Source organism: Chroicocephalus ridibundus, chromosome Z, assembly GCF_963924245.1.
Source record: "Chroicocephalus ridibundus chromosome Z, bChrRid1.1, whole genome shotgun sequence".
NCBI lineage: Eukaryota > Metazoa > Chordata > Aves > Charadriiformes > Laridae > Chroicocephalus > Chroicocephalus ridibundus.
The window spans coordinates 26,551,228-26,568,738 of NC_086316.1; the positions used below are offsets into that span (position 1 = coordinate 26,551,228).

Genomic DNA, 17,511 nt, shown 5'->3' on the forward strand with positions numbered 1-17,511 from the left:
CTATCCATAACTCACAGTTCATGACAAGAAATCTGGCAGTAGCCACTGAGGTTTGATGAGCTATTATGGTTGGAAACAGATGAGTGAAAGATGTGATTCCAAGTAGAAGCGAGTAAGAAAAGGGTCTTGTATGTGGAGAATGTAGAAGAGTCCTAAAGGACCCGAAACTGTTTTCCTTGGATCAGGTTGTGGGCTACAGACACAGCCCTAGTTTGCACAGATCCCTCCGCTCTGCTCCTTGATTCGCCAGGGAATAGATATTTCAACCAGGTCCCTGATCTGAACAATTAGTGCACAACGACTGTGGTTCTCACCACAGTTGTGCAGTTTAGACATAGCTTCAAACCACACATAAAGTGAGCAAAAGACAAAAGGTCCCTCTTTCTTGTACAGAACAATTATCCAAATCAGCACGTTTTTCTCTGGAAATGAAAATATTTCCTCTGCTCTAGAGGTTTTCTGTAACGTGAATTTTAAAAATTAAATAAGAATTTAATTTAGATTTAGTACCTGCAGATGAGAGTTTCTAGAAATAAAGCCTGTTAATCTCTACATTATCCATGAGTTTTAGCTTGTCATTCCTTCTGTTTTCCTTTCTAGCTAATGGACTGTTCATTTAAACATACAAATACACAACTGCTTTTTAACGTAGGAACCAGTTTACCAGACACGTATCATGTTATTTATGATATTTTTTATTTGCAGTTAGACATTAGAGGGGTTAGGTGTCTTATTCTCAGAAGTAAATAATGCACACAGCTGTGTAGCTCTTTAGACTGTCATTGTATATATATTCAGATCACTGTATTGTTCAAAAACTAGCTTGAGCTGTAAATAAGGAACTAAATATTCTGATGCCTTATCTTCTCATGACTAAGTCTGTAATGAGAACTGGGAACAGCACAGCTTGAGTCCCTTCCTGTGACAATTACAGGGAAAGTAGGAAATGTCAGGAACAAAAACTTACTGCTTTAGATTTGTAATGATGACTGATGGAGGTCAGGTGCTGCAATGAAATGTGTCCTCACCATCACAGAAATGCATTTCAAACCAAATTTGAGACCTAACCCCAAAGCAGAAGGAAGCTGAATAAGTTTCAGGAAAATGATTACAGGCAACATAGTTAACATCACAGTTCTTAAAGCATGGAGAGCGCCATTGTAATCAAATCAAGATATGGTTACTTCCTTGTGTATACTTCTGACCAGAGGTGAAGGCCAACAGTAGGATAAACAGAAGAAAACAAGGTAGATGAAAAAGCCATGGAGTGAAATGCATTTTCTGGATTAAACACAGAGCTTCTTTACTTTGTGAAATCTATTCACAATCATATACTTTGTTAATCCTTCTGCCTAAAACACATAAGTGATTTTTTAAGGGCAATTAAAATGAAATTGATTTAATTTCCTCGTTCTCTAATAACTTTCATTGTTTTTATTACTAGATTTAAGTTCCTGAAATCAGAGTTCTCTTAATTCTTTTCCACATTAATAGATGAAGATTTTTTAACATTACAATAAATCATTTCTTCCTAACTGCTAAAGTGATGACAGATCACAAATAAGAATGATTAAAAAAATGTATTTTTTTGTACTTATAACTTCAAAAAGCTTGTGTATAATCCTCTTTATTCACTCTCAGTCACTTCTCCTCTGTTCTCTACAAAGTAAAAGGAAACTTCCTTGGTAAAGTACCAACAATGTTCCAAAGCTTTAAAGTGTAATAGTGCAATAGGGCTCTTAAGCCATTTATCACAAAGATTACTAGTAGACAGAGAAACCAGAGATACTGTGGTTATCTTAGAAAACTAAGGATTTCTTAAGCATTGCTGCAAAGGTGTTAGAGAGCAGTGATATGTCAGTTTGAAAAAAAAAATAGGTGTCTTGATTAAAGCATCATTCTCATTTATAAGACAGAAAAAGAACTATTCATTCATTCAAATTTCAACTGCAGTGCTCTGGAAAGCTCTCTGGAGGTAGGAACTGGTGCCTATATACAGAGTTAAGTAAAGGGAGTGGCTTTATGCATGATCCCTTCATTGTGAGCAGCTTCAAAGCTGCCACTTCTTCAGTTGCTAACACAACTCCTTTAGGTCTCTGTTGTCTGGGGGTCTATTAAAAACAAGCCATGAAGAAATCCTCATGTGACTTATTGCAGCAGGAGTCAGGAAGAGCAGCTTAAATTGTAATTGTTTATGCAACAATATAGGTAGCGTTCTGAAATCCACCACGGTGAGCTGCCTAACATACTTTTAACTATGAATTATCTACCTTGTCTCCATTGCTCTGCCTGATCCTGATGATAATTTGGGATATAGCTATTGAGGCAAATGCCATGACAGCTTCAGAAAAGACATCCAAGCTGTTGTTTTCTCCAAGAAAGCTGTCACAAAATGCCCACTCTTTAGATATCCCACTGGGGTTTTATCCCAGGGCTGCCCCATATCTCCTATGACCATTTCGCCCTCTAGCAGAAGCAACCTGGCAGGTCAGGAGTACTCACAGGAAAGTAAATGGACTGCAGCCTGCATTTAGGTGAAATGAAAAGTTCCTTCCCCACTCCACCCCCAACTCCAAATTCTTCAGAAGGAAGATCAGAAGTCAACACTGTGAAATCACACTGAAATAGACAGGAGAAGCAAGCTGTTCAAGAGTGTATCTCAGTTAACTGTCATTCCCTGTTAAGAACTTTTCCAGTACAAAAAACTCCTACTTGCTTCCAATAAGCGGCCTGATAAGGTAGTTTCTGATGAACTGCTCTGCTGTCATTTTTCTTGGTGAAGAGGTGAAAAGTGTCAGTCGTTGCTTCCTGCCTTTTCTGAGAAACAGCGTTGCATTGTCCCCTATTAAGCCACTCCTTTCATAAAGATGTATCTCTGTATCATCTGTCTGACTTTTAAACCATCTAGATGATTGCTTTGAGTTACATCAACAAATATTTTTCTCTCTCCACATGGGCATACGATTCATTCTGCGCTTGCAGAATCTTCCATGTCTTCTGTGGGCCATGCTCCCTATCACTGTCATGACAGATGGATTTGTGATCACCTCAAATAAACAAGAATTTGCAAATAAGATTCCCTATTGGAAAATAACTGTTGATTTCCTTTCCTGTGATTGAGTATGAATAGCTTTTAGGCAGAAAGGTTAAAGTAAAATGAACATGAATATGATTGCTTTGTTCAAATAAATATTTTTTATTTGAAAACGAGTTTTTATTAACAGGCAAAGTTTCCTCAAGATATTAGATTGATTTGCATTTACGTTTAAATCTTTGCTCCCCAGACGATTTTGTACTTTCTTCAATATTTTTATGTTCATTATGAATCCAAATTTAAATCCTTAGCATAATGACAATAGTTTCTGGTGTTTTTTTTTTTTTCTGAATACTCTGCCTGGTTTTAGGTAGCTTGCAAACACATACTCCCCTGCTGTGTTACCTGTCAACTGGACAATTCCTCTGATCCTCCAACCATAGAACAAGGTTCTCTATACCTGAGGGTAAATCTAAATTCAATCCATTAAATATTTATTCTGTGACATTCTGTTTTAGTTTTGAAATCAAACTTGTTGCTAGAAGTTTGGGGTTCGTGAGTTCCAAACTTCCTTCCCCCCAGTAATATACATCTATATATATAAAATTACAAGGCTGCTGTTCTGTCACTGAGAGCACAAAACTCATCTCTCACATAAGTCAATGAAGTGACAGGGTCTCACTTTAGGATAATTGCTTGTATTTAAGCTTATAGAGAGCTCTTGCCTTGCAGCTTACCCAAACTGGTGGTAAACCAAATCACTAAATACTCATTTGTTTTTAATTACCTCCACTAAATAAACTTATAGAAAACTATTAAAAGAGTTTTGTTGCAGTCTTCTGGCTTTCCCACTATAGCTCACCATTGACATTACCTGTGTGGCAAAAGTTACTAGAAAAGTCAAGATCCTCTAACCTTGCAGTATCTGATAGCTAGACTGATTGCTGCTTGGACAAAATACAACTTTGATTTACTCTAGACAGGAGGCTGAACCACCTAGTGTTATTTTTGTCCTTTTAGACTCTGACATAATTTTGTCTTCCCTTGTACAAGGCACATGTTTCATACCAGGCAAGCAGACATGCAATAACTGTGCCTTCCTGAATTCTGTAAAAAGAAATTACATTTTTTTGCAATCAAAACCAAATCCATCAATATGACAGAAAGAAAACAGGAGAAGTAGCTTAAAAATCTCTAGCAAATCCATATCATCCTTTAAGACCACTAAAACTGTCTTCTAAAATGAGGAAGTTGATGAAGTTACGTTCTTACAATATAAATTCTACTGGGCTTATTTTCAGGTAATTTTAAGTAATATGTATATGTTAATTATATTATACATCTAGGAGATGATCACAGTACAGAACATGCTGTGTGTTGATTTCTACTCAGTGTCTTGTTAATATTCAGCCATGGCCAATCACTAACTCTGCCTTCTGGTAGACATCCTCTTGGGTATTAAATAATATCAAACCATACAGAGATATCTGATATACTCTCCTTGCTTTTTTTTTTTTTAAACTTCTTTCCAGCATTGGTAAAGCTACCTCTCTATTCTGAAAATTGGAATACTTGAGAGGATCTTGAACTACACAAGACATCAAGCACTGTAATCTGCAGATTCTCTCACATAATATATTTAGAATTTGCTAATATTCTTCCATTTCCATTGTAAAAATTATTTTATTTAGTACTCCCTTACTGTTGTGTTACCTCTTTCAATCCAGTATTTTCTTGTTATCTAAGTACTCTCCTTCCCTTCTTACCAATCCAAGCAAACTTTTTTTTTTGAGTGTTGTACTTTGTCCCAGTTCTAAGTGTTTCTCCTCACACTTCAATATCACTCATTCTTCAGTTTCATTTCCCATTTCCTTGTTTGTTTTCTTCAAATCTGTTCCACTCAAGCTCTGTCATCACACTTAGTCCCTCTCTACTTGATTTTTTTTATACTTGTGGCAAACTAATGACTAAGTTCATCTGATTTTGTTGAAACCATTTTTTGGCACTTTTTTCCATAGTGTTTTAATACCTAGCATGTAATGCTCAAACTAGCAACGTAAATATCATGAACCAATTGGACTGTTCATGAGTAATTTCAGTCTCCCAACTTGAAATGTCCATGCTACATCAATGGCATCTTTAGGTGTATGTAGGGAGATTAAAATACACAGTGAGAAGAGTAGTGTTATTGTAGTACCTCAGGAAGATGAGGCAAGGAATGGGAGCCTGAAATAGAGCCTTACAGCTCTTTACACAGCACACAAAAAGCAATTCAGTGGTTTAGCAGCAAGATATATTGAGTGTTGAAACTTTCTCACTGTATAGAAACGCACAATACTTTTCTGAATCCAGGTCTTCCAGTTCAGCCAGGCAGGAAACAGTGCCAAAGCTCTGTTAGTTCATCAAGCTGCTTCCCAGAGAGCTAGGAAAGATAAAATGCAGTGGGAAATGCAAGATGTTCTCCAAAACAGGGGAAATATTCTACACTTGGGAACTTGGTGAGATCAATGAAGAAATTATTCATACTCATACTCGAAATTAGAATTCATGTGTACAACACAATACAGGTATAAACCTCTCTATTTCAGAAATACAGTATCAGCAGTTGAGAGTAGTAACAGTCCTTAGGGATGTACCCAGGAGGAAAAATTATGCTGATTAATACTGTTGTATAGCTTATTCCCACCTTGCACCAGGTAAACAGTAAATGTAATCAGGAAATATTTTCACGTTTTTGGTAGTTGTGATTTTCAGTGCTGAACAGTGTTCATCTTCCTTATGATGAAGTGAAATATTGAGATGGGGCACAGTGCGAAATCAGAGGCAAGCCAGACTCCTACTTACAATTTCTATATGCCCCTCAGACTACACTCTAGCCAGGGATTACCTAAGCAGGGTGTCAGGCTAGGGAGATCTGTACCTCTGACCCATCTTGACAGAGGTTTCAGAGCAGGAAGGCAGACCAGGGCAGTGGAGCACCATCACACTAGCTCCTCGAAGGCCAAGAAGCTATTAATGATTCTATATTAGTCCCACAAATGGCAGCAGCTATGGCAAAGGCTGAGATTTGCATATTTTCTGTACAACTGTTTTCAGTAACAGACACACTCACCCAGGCACCACATACAAGTCTTCCCTGTCCAAAAGTTCAGCTTGGCATCTAGATGTTTTTTGTAAAGACTTGCTTTCCTTACATATTTAATCAGCCATAACTTGTTATGGTTTATGCTGCTAGACTATGGCTCACTTACCAATGCAATCAGCTCCAGTGCAAGCGTGTTCCACAGTGGAGGAGGGGATCGCTCTGTACAGGGGGATTTCCTGACCCTGGGAAACCCCAGGGCAGCACAGAGACCCACCAGGAGCCAACAGGTCTCACAAGAGCGCCTAACGAGGCCTGGGAGGGGCCAGAACTAATGGTGGCCACCCCCCACTCCCACAAAAGGCAGCTATAGGGAGTATGAGGGACCAGGAGCATTGCCAAAAGAGTGGGCAAAAAGGGTGTGGGACAGCACCCAGGGCCTGGCATGGCAGTTCACGTGGGAGGGCATTCAGGGAGGGCTCTTCTTTGAAGGACAGCCATTCCACTGGCCAAGTGAGAGACTTGGAGGACACATAACCCAACAACTGGACACCCTTCTGTGACCATCTGGACAGGTCAAGGGCACTCAACCTACCTGACTCTCAAGGCAGAATGGTGGGCACTCATCTGTGAGCAAAGGCTTCGTCTACAGCTGGGGACTCTGCACCTTCTACCCCAGCAGTGGCTGGTGACTCCACGCAGATGCAGCTGCTGAAGAGAGAGCTACCAGTGCAGGCTTCAGATTGCAGGAGGAGCCTAAACTTTCTCCTGGGGCAGGGATAGATGGCAAACATCCCTGCAGAAAGTGAGCCAGGTGGAGAACGTCCCGCCAGAGATGGATGATCATCTAGTTCCAAAACCCCTGCCAAGGATAGGGACACCTGCCAGTAGACAAGGTTGCTCAAAGGCCCCATCCAGCCTGGCCTTTAACACTTCCAGGGATGGGGCATCCACAACTTCCCTAGGCAACCTGTGCCAGTGTCTCATCACCCTCACAGTAGAGAGTTTCTTCCTAATATCTTATCTAAATCTACCCTTTTTCCATTTAAAATCATTACCCCTCATCCTATCACCACACTCCTTGATAAAGTGTCCCTCCTAATCTCTCCCGTAGGCCCCCTTTAAGTATTGGAAGGCCACTATAAGGTGTCTCAGAACCTTCTCTTCTCCAGGCTGAACAACACCAACTCTCTCAGCCTGTCCTCATAGCAGAGGTGTTCCAGCTCTCTGATCATCTTTGTGACCCTCCTTTGAACGTGCTCCAACAGGTCCATGTCCTTCTTATGTTGGCACCCCAGAGGTGGACACAGTACTACAGTTGGGGACTCACCAGAACAGAGTAGAGGGGCGGAATCACCTCCTTGGACCTGCTGGCCAAGCTTCTTTCATGCAGTCCAGGATGTGTGTGGCTTTCTGGGCTATGAATACACATTGCTGGATCATGTTGAGATTCTCGTCAAGCAGCACCCCCAGGTCCTGCACATGGGGGCAGAGCAATCAGAGCAATCCCAAGCACAAAGACAGGCTGGGCAGAAAATGGATTGAGACCAGCCCTGAGGAGAAGGACTTAGAGGTGTTTAAGGTCACTTCCAATCCAAACCATTCACGACTCTATGATTCTATGATTAGCTATTGAAGGCTTGTGCCAGAAAAAAACAATAGCAGGTGTATCATTGTACTTGGAGGACAAAAATAGCTGCACATACTGAAACTGCCAACAACTGATATAGAGCAGCAGAGGGGTCAAGATAACTAAGTCTCAACAGCTGTTGAAACACTCTCCACATGTGTACTAACAGTATGACAAAATAACAAACATCATGCAGGAATGCCAATAAGTAGGGTTACTTGTCAGCTTTTCAATTTTCATGTACATTCTAGCCTTCCTCCTCTTTTTCACACTAAACAATTCTAGTCAGGTATTTACTCTCAAGCAGAATATATATGAGACTTGACTGAAAAAATAATTTCTAAATTTTCCGTGTTTGCCACAACTGGTTAATCATGTGGTATAACTTTAGATTATTTCACGTTAAATTACGTAACAGGTAGTTGGGTATTATGGTGATAAGTGAGTTATAACGTCTGATTTTTATGAACTGCTTTTTTCCAGCATTGGAAAGAAACTGATGTTTCTGAGAAGTTTGATGCCATTTTGCAGGGACAGAGGGACAGATCCTGGCTGTCTTCACGAGATTTCATGTTTGAGGAATATGAACGAATGCATACCCAACACCTGAAGTTGGCAGAACTTTTCTGGGTTCTGAGAATCCAGGAAATTTCTATAGCAATTAAGAAATAAGCAAATAATTAATCCAAGTGAAATCTTCATAGCTTATTCTAAAGGCTGATACATACTTGTTCTGGTTACAGCTGGGAAAAAGTTATTTTTCTTTCTAGTGATACCTGTGAAAGTAATGTCAATAATGCATATTGTTTTAGTTGTTGTTAAGCGACGTTTATATTTTTCAAGGACTCTTTTCAGCCTCCCATAGAAGCTGAGAGGAGCACGGACAGAAAAATGGAATATTCTGTACCATAGACATCTTGCTTGGTATATAAATGAGGCTTGGCCTGGGGGGTTGGAATCCGTGATCACTTCTCTGGAAGGTACCAATCCACTGGGTGGTGAGAGTGACTTGTGTCATTGTTGTTATTGTTGTTGTTATTTTCCTTTTCTGTTATTGTTCTATTAAACTGTCTTTAGCTCAACCCACGAGTTATTTTCTTTCCCTTTCTCCTCCTTTTCTCCCTCTTCTCTTGGCCCTTCTAGGGGGAAGGGGGAGAACTGTGCAAGTGGCTGCCTGGTCCTAGTTGCTGGCTGGGGTTAAACCACAAAAATACTCCAGGTCACAATACTTCAGGTATTAATGAAAAAATGCATTTTTATTTTTTTTTTAAGGCCAAAAAACTAAGCAGTACAGTGTGAATCAGAATTTGAGAAAGTACTTAAATCTTGTGAGGTTCTTGGGGTTCTTTTTTCTTCTTTAGAAACTTTAAGAGGTTCCTGACCATTAAGCGAATTGTTTAACAAACATATCGAAGTTCATTTTGGCCAATATAGAAAAACAGTAAGACTTTAAATGATAATAAGTGTAAATGAGAAAAGAGATACATGGAGAGTTATTGAGAGCAAAACAACATCATTTTGCTGTCAGAGAACACAAAAGCTAAGAAGTAGAAGAAATTCGAGAAAGAAGAATATCCTCTGTTTTTTAATCAAAACCAATATGATTGGAAACAAAATATTTAAAAAGCACATTGACTTCCATGTGGGCATAATAAGTACTGAAAGATAATTACACTAGAACACTCCTGGGTACAACTGACAGAGTTTCTCCCCCTGGAAAACTCTTTCATAAAATAAATAAGAAAGCGTTTGAAGAAAAATCCAATGTGTATATGAAGCTATGTATTATGCTGCATTTACAACTCTGCTATTAACTACTGCAATCTTATTCATTAGCATGATACAAAAATGAGTTTAGAAACAACTTGTGTTGCATAGGAAAAGAGACAAAAGAACAATAAATATTGCTATACCTCAGTCCAGGTTATATATGATGGTTACAGTTTCAAAGGGAACGTTATTATTATCTAAATTGCACTGTCTAGTCTTCTAAGAAAAAGAAAGAAGCACTGTAAAATATCGTCGCAAGAACTTTGCAGCAGAACCTTAAAAATGAAATATACTTGATTATTTCATACATGACTTGCAGCCCTCCCTATCTGTGGCAGAAAAAGAAAAATAACAGTCAGAAATGTGTTTTCTTCTTTTAAAGATCCTAAAGAAGTTTTTATGTTTAGGCAGCCTTGAAAATTAACTCTTTCACCTTCCTATTCTCTTAACTTGTTTCTTGGCTTTGTCCTCTACATTTCCTTTATTGCTTTACTGACTCTCCTCTTTACTGAACTCTATGTTGCAGGCTGTCATGACCCTTAGTACTAGATCACGTGGTGACAAAAAATACCTCCCTCTCTCTCCTGTTTCTCTTATTGTGTGTCTCTGTTGTGCCATCCTATCTGAACAGTTTTCTTAGGTTTTTGTAGTGATGTTTGTTTTCTGAGGCCAAGTGTTGAAGTGTGAACTTGCATGCTTGTGTTGAAATATCTTCTAGTTGGAAGTCATTCTGGAATGCCAAAAGGATAGACTTTGCTATCCTAGACTGTTTGGGGATAGTATTCTGTAAGATTTTGGGCAAAATACAGAGATTTTTTTCTCTTCCTAACTATAGATTTATTACATAAAGCAGAGGTGTGAGATCTTACCATGAATATGCAGCAGAAGTATTACGAAAACCCACCTTGAATCTGGGCATAGAACAGAAATGCCAGGAACAAATTTCTCCACTCATTCAATTTCTGACCCAGATGAGTGCATTGTTTTACTTAACTATATATAATATTTGGTAAGCCTTTCAGAGATCCACAAGCATTTGAATCTCCATGCTTTTACTATATTCTGACCTTTAAAGCCACCAAACCAGGGAGTCAGTGACAAACACTTTATCAGAGTTTAATTAGATTTTTCTCCTTGCATATGAGGATTCAATATGCCTTTCATGTCACAATGAATTGAAGGACTTAGTTTGCACAAGTTCAAGATGCTTTTGTGGGGCAATATGTCACCCAGTGGTAGGAGGAAATCAGAGAAAAGCGTCTGAAACATAGTAATATAAAGAGGATATTTTGAACAAGTAATTAAATATTTGATATATGGATTTCCACTGTTATTCTTTAGGTTGTGATACTGACACCACAGCTAACCTCACTTCTCAGTTAGTTGAAAGTTATGTCAGCAATGCAGGAAAATACAAAGCAGAATAATGCTAAGAACTGTATCTTTTATCACCACTACAGGGCTGCATCACAACAAATCAAACAAAGTCAGTATGATCAAGCTCTCACATCTCTGCAGTAAAAGAAATTATACCACCACAGGAAGATCTGTGCACAAAAAATAATTTATTTTTTGCCTATGGGCAGATATTCTATTTGGCCTGCTTTTTCTTTAAGAACAGTGACAGACTGGAGCTATACTGGAGCTAATTCAAAGGTAGATATTTTTCAGATATCCCTTTCTTACACAAACAGTACACTGTGAAGAACACCAGGTGTCTTTACAACTTCAAGGTTATGCACAAAATATTTACCAATAAGATCTGCTATGTAGTCTGCTATTAAAGCTCTAAATGTCCTTACTAAGACAAAACCTTAAGGTCTGGCCAGTAGACCATACTAGATACACATACCTTGTGTTATATGTACTCCAACCCTTGACACTGGTATAGTCTCTCCACTCCTGTCTTATTTATAAACTGAGTCTTGGTACAATTCTAACACAGCTCTGTTCTTTTCTCACAGTCTGGCAGCCTTACTGAGACAATGTTCAAGGAAAGGTGGGTGAGTCACCAGAAAAATTGAAATTGAGGCGTTATTGTACAGACATAGAGAGCTATGCTGAGGATCAATTACAGTAAATGTAAAAACTCCCAAAGGGCTTTGGCTGTGTTCAATTAAAGCTTAATTATGACTAAATGAGTACCCCCAAAGAGGTTTTAGTTCACTAAGGATCTAGGGAGTGAACAAATATGTCTGGTGATGAAGTCTGTCTTTATTAGTGCTATGGTCTATTTCTATTGCAGTGGGCCTCAGCAGGCTGTGGTGAGTCTACTTCTCCATCCATTAGTCATTTAAATTCATTATTCCTTAGAAATAACAAAATTCTGGTATCTCGCAGGGCACCATCACAAAATATTGCACCTTGTCTTGGCTTTTACGGTACATATATCAAATGAAGCTAGTGGAACCAGGAGTGAAACCAGGCTGAACACAAACTAAAGCATCTTTGCATGGCAGGAAGCACAGTGCCAAATAATTCCTAACAAACGATGCTGTGGACAAAGTTTCAAGGGAAGCCCAGGCAAGCTCAAGGAACAGAAATCCAGTGGGGTTACTAAGGACAGAGAAGTCATGTAAGGCTCATATATCCTCTGAGATGAAAGCAGTTATAGAATGGGAGAGCACTAGAGTGTGGGGGCAGTACCAGCTCTTGGGTTTTGCCACTGGTAGCTGATTATGGCCGTTTAGGAGACCTTGTGGACCTTTGCTTCTGTATGCCTCTTAAGGAATAAATTATGATCATTTTTCACCTAAGTGGAATTATCAGGCGGATACTTTGGAAATAAAAACAACAACTATGTTTAAGGTTGAGAAATCGTAAGTACTAAATGAAAAGTGTCAAATTTTTGCAGATGAAGGTTTTTTTCAAAATACCTTGTAATTTAAAGGTGGAATATCAAGTCTGGACTCCTATATTGCAATGAGACTTAAGAGAAAGTAAAGTCTACTATGATTAAGACTCTGTCATGTAGCTTGGAACTTGTGTAAAATAATAAGAATTTAGAAATTGCTGCTACATCTTAGGGGAAGAAACACATTTGAGAAGCTCTGAATCAGACTAGTAGCAATGTTATCTTATGATTTACAGCAGTGTAGGGAAACAATGACAGATTGTAATTTAGTATGATCCACAGCTTCCCATGCAAACTACATATCAACTAGAGATTTGAAACCTTATTGATATTCTTCTTTCTGATACTATTTTTGACAATCTTTTCTTTCTGTTGTTGTTCAATGCAGAGACTTGGGTGTTTTTGTGGCATTATTTATAAAGTTAAATCAATAGGCAAAGATAACTTCCCTAACTTCTGTTTATTTCATAAATACTTGTACTTAGTTACTAGTTATTTTTTCCTTAAGATGGCCTATAAAGTTGACACCAGTCTTCCAGTTCTTTGGCTGTAGAAATAAATTCAAAAATAGTTGAAAACCTAAATATAATCTTTAAATTAGGCTAGATGTCAACTGCATAGGAAGAATAATTTGTATAGAGGAAGAAGAAGAAAGAGAAGGAAATAAGCTTTGAGGAGAGCAATAAAAAAAGACAAAATTTTAGCTTTCTAAAACAGAGTTTAATTTATAAACTTTTGTCTCATCTTTGTCATTAATTTGTTGTATGTCTATTTGGATCTTGACACGCTGAGACCTTTACAGAAATAAAAAAAAGACAACATTCCAAAAGAATGATGCTTCCAAAATGTAGCATACAAATGACAGTACACCTTCTTCAAATAATATCCAAAGAAACCTTGACCAAGGCACTGAAAACTGGTGAAAGATAAAGCTCAATGTGCTGTTCAGATAATTTCCAAAGAAATTTCATCTTAAAATGTCTAAAAAGACTCAAACTGTTACAGGAAAAGACACCTTACGTATGTCAAAAAAAACCCCAAATTATCTGGCTTTTCTCTCTGACTTTCTGATTTATGCTTTTTCAGTCTGTTACAAGTACCTTTGTTTACTACAGCACAGATTCCACTCTCCCATGTGCTTGCAGTTCTGTAGTTCTGCAGAGCTGCTGTAATAGCCGTAAATGTTACTGAGTGACGCTAGGTTTAGATGTTTGCACTGTGATCTCTTAGGTAACTATAGAAGTGCCAGTTAAGTGCACACGCCTGTGTGCAAATAGCTATGCAGATCTAATAATGTTTGGGTTAATTTCACTACATTTTTTATAATGGTCTCCTTTTCACTTGACCCTAAATTTTATGGGTATTTTCATTCATGTGTTTAATAATTTTTGCATTATTTTATAATCAGTGAGTACCAATGGGAGTAAGTTCAGCATGTGTATTGATATGGGTAAGTAGCATTATTACAGTAGCATCTATTTTTGGTATCTTTTTTATTGGCCTGCAGTGACCTTGGTAAAATATTGAAAGCAAATTTTCTAATTAGTTTAGAAAAAGCTTAATTTCCTTCTCAAACTTTTTAACCATTGAAACTTTTATAAAATTATATGCTGCTGCTAACAAGCTACAGATCAGTACTGAAATAACTGAAGCAACATAGTAAAAACTAAAATTTTGAAAAAACCATTTTATCTTAGCATGATGGAAAATATTTCTGAGTTGAAGCTTCCAAAATCATCCATCCGTCTGTCTGTCTGTCTATATTTTTGCATTGGTAGTTCCATTAAATTCATATGACTTTATGAAGGAAAATCACTGTTACCCAGATGCATTTTTCATTTTAATAACTAGAGCTTGTTTTTATTCATTCTGATTGGCTTAAAAGGAGAATAAAGATAAGGTCTTCTTCATACTAGATAGAACTACACCTTCCATTACAGAGCTCATACTAACAGTAACTTACAAAGAATTTTGGATCAGCAGAGCTAATTCTCTTGATCCTCCCATTTTGGGATATTAATTATTTGCAGCATTTTTCCCAGAAAACAGGATGTCAGACCTGAGACAATCTTCATTTTTATATAACACATTATGGCTTTGAAAAAAAAAATTTGAAATAAAATTTTGAAATTATTATTTTTTTTTAATTTATTATCTCCCAGTTTACAAGTACCTCAGCTGTAATTTCCTACTTCCCACTTCCAAACCCAGTCATGTAGCAATATGAAAGTGGACATAATCTAAAAGCATACATTTGTTATTAATGGTCTTACTCTTTCCTGACCTTGAAATGTGTTCATGCTGTTTGATGTGCACAGGGTCTTTAACCTCTTAATTACCTGAGAAGTAATGTTCCCATTCTTTTTGTAGGTAAATGAATTTGAAATTATTAACTTGTCAGAGGATCAACTGGCACAGTAAACATTTTCTGTTATTTGCACTGGGTAAGATTGCTTTTTAATTAAAATGACAGTTATGGTTCTACTCATTAGAAAGTGAAGTGAAATACAGTCACCTCTGAGGTTTTCTTGTGATGTTGACAGTTTAATAACCGTTTGTTGCTAAATGTTTTCTAATACTCTGACATTTCTGAGCAGCTTTATTATTTTAAGGCACTCATTCTGTCACTGCTATGTAAGGATGCCATAAAGAATTCATCTGTCTATTTGTAATTATTGTGGCAAAGTGCTAATATGTGGATTAGGTTTAAATTGTGTAAAAGGAAGATGGGGGAAGAAAGGATTTATGTTTGCTTATTCACTTTGTTATTTAGAAATATTTTTGTAGCACTCATCACCATGGAGTCTGAATGCCAAAGTTGCCATTTTTTTATACATGTAATGTTCATGTGCACTTAAAGTAAGAAAGTGCTTTACAGTGTTTTAAAAAGTGTTTCCAAAAAAAATGGCAAGCAACTAAAGAGAAGCAAATTACATATATATTGCTTTCAGCTCACTATAAAAATGGCAAGGTTTTATGAGCTGCTGTTTTCAGTGGACTTTTCATCATTTTTGTAATTTTTAGTCACAGTCATCCTCATTACAATAATAAAAAAGAAGGAAATTATATCTTCTTAATTATTTTTTTTTCCTATAGAAATTAATATATGCTACTTTTTTATTACTGCCTTTTCACTTATCTTTCCTGTTCCTTACACTGGTCATTTCTGCATGGACAGCACACAAGAGAAAGAAATGCTTAAGGCTTAAGTCTTTAGAGACAAAACTAGTCACTTCATTGTGTGTCTTTAATGAACAATAATCTTGAAAAAAATAGTTTGTACACATTTATGATGATGAATAAACTATTCCACTCATCCATTTACAAAAAAAAATATAAATGTTTTTGGAGAATTGGTTAATAAAATATTGTGAATCTAGTCTAAACTTTCCTTAAACTGGGTTTTCCCCTTCCACTCTAGGAAAATGTGGATCCATTAAGATTAGTTCATGTGACTGATGAAATTTTTCAGTCTAAAATATTTTTTTCTGTTCTTTTAAGGGCTTTCAGTTTTGTCTTTCAATCTTGGAAGTGTTTGTGAAAAAAATAAATGCAGTGAATTATTGAATAATTTTGTTTTTTACTATATAGTTTCTTACAATGTTCATAGCTGTTAAAAGGACACCTGATTGAAATCAGCTGAAATGCATTCATATGTGTGAATTTGCTCTACTAAATTTTCCAAGTAGCTCAGTCACTGTATGGTCTTTATTTCATTGTTTGTCCTTCTTTTCCAGTCTTATGCCAGCTCAAGTAAAGCAGAAATAAGCAGTGGCAGTGACCATAAATGAAGTGTGCATCACTAATGCAAGGTTTCACTGTGCAACACTCCTCAGGAAAGAAAACAGGGCACCTCTGTTTCATAAAAGCTCTGACTTCACCTTGGTCTCTGGGAAACACTACTTCAAATTTAGTGTCTTCAAACTTCTAACATGCTATTATCCTGTTTGCACAACAAATAATTTGGTACTTATGTTCTCAAGTTCTGATAGCGTCATGTTAGGCCTGCCAGAAAAGGAAGTACTTCTTACAATAATTACTCTTTCCTTTCTCAGAACATACCAAAAGCACTGTATTTTTAATACCTCAGTAAATGTAATGTCCCTGTTAATTCAAACAAGAAAAAGGTATTCTTCTGTATTTTAAACATACAAACCTACTCTTAACTTTCCCTATTTGCAGCAAAGGTGAAAATAAATGGTATGGTATATACCAATATGTCACAATAATGACATTTGGAGAAGTAATCTTAGATGAACAAGCAATATCAAAGATTAACGGAATGATTTTAGAAAACTGATTGAGACGTATGAGCTGACCGTCACACATAGAAAACAGTAAGAGCGGTGCACTCAATGCAGCACTACTGGTTTCTGAAGAACAACCCAAACATGCTCAAAAAAAATACACCAAGAATGATCTTGCCTGTATTACAAAATAACTTCTATTAAAAGAACAAGAGCTCTCAGTTCCCATGTGCAAGAAATTAGGCAAGAATGGCAGAAGATCAGTATGGCCAAGTAAAGACCTCCTGTTCAAACTAAAGTGTAAGAGGGAAATGTAATGGGCAGTGGAACCAGGAACATGTGTCCTGAGAATATAGGGACACTGCATGGATGTGTAGGGCTGGGATCAGGAAAGCTTAGGCACAGCTGGTACTGACTTTGACAAGTATTGTGAAGAAGAATAAGGGCTTCTACAGGTACATGGGTCGCGAAAGGAAGATTAAAGTGTACTCCCCCAATAAATAAAACAGGAGAACAAGTGACAACTGGCATGGAGAAGGCTGACATACTAAACAATTTTTTTGCTTCAGTTTTCACTGGGAATCACTCTTTCCACATTTCTCAAGTCCCTGAACCTCAAGGCAGGACTGGGGGAACAAAGTGTCTCCCACCATAAAAGAAGATAAAGTTTGAGACCAACTGAGTAACTTGAACATACACAAGTCCACAGGACCCGAAGATATGCATCCCAGAATCCTGAGGGAGCTGGCAGACATATTTGCTAAGCCACTCTCCATCCTATTTGAAAAGTCATGGCAGTCAGTCAAAGTCCTCAGTGACTGGAAAAAACGGGAATATCACACCCCACCCATTTTTTGAAAGGGTAGTAAGAAAGTTAATATCACATCCATTTTT

At 37.4% G+C, this 17,511-nt stretch overlaps 1 protein-coding gene across 1 annotated transcript in view; it reads left to right on the forward strand.

The window, feature by feature from the left end:
• NUDT12 (nudix hydrolase 12) overlaps positions 1-17,511 on the forward strand; it is a 562,232-nt gene that overhangs the window by 91,585 nt on the left and 453,136 nt on the right. The gene's annotated exons all lie outside the window — the stretch shown is intronic.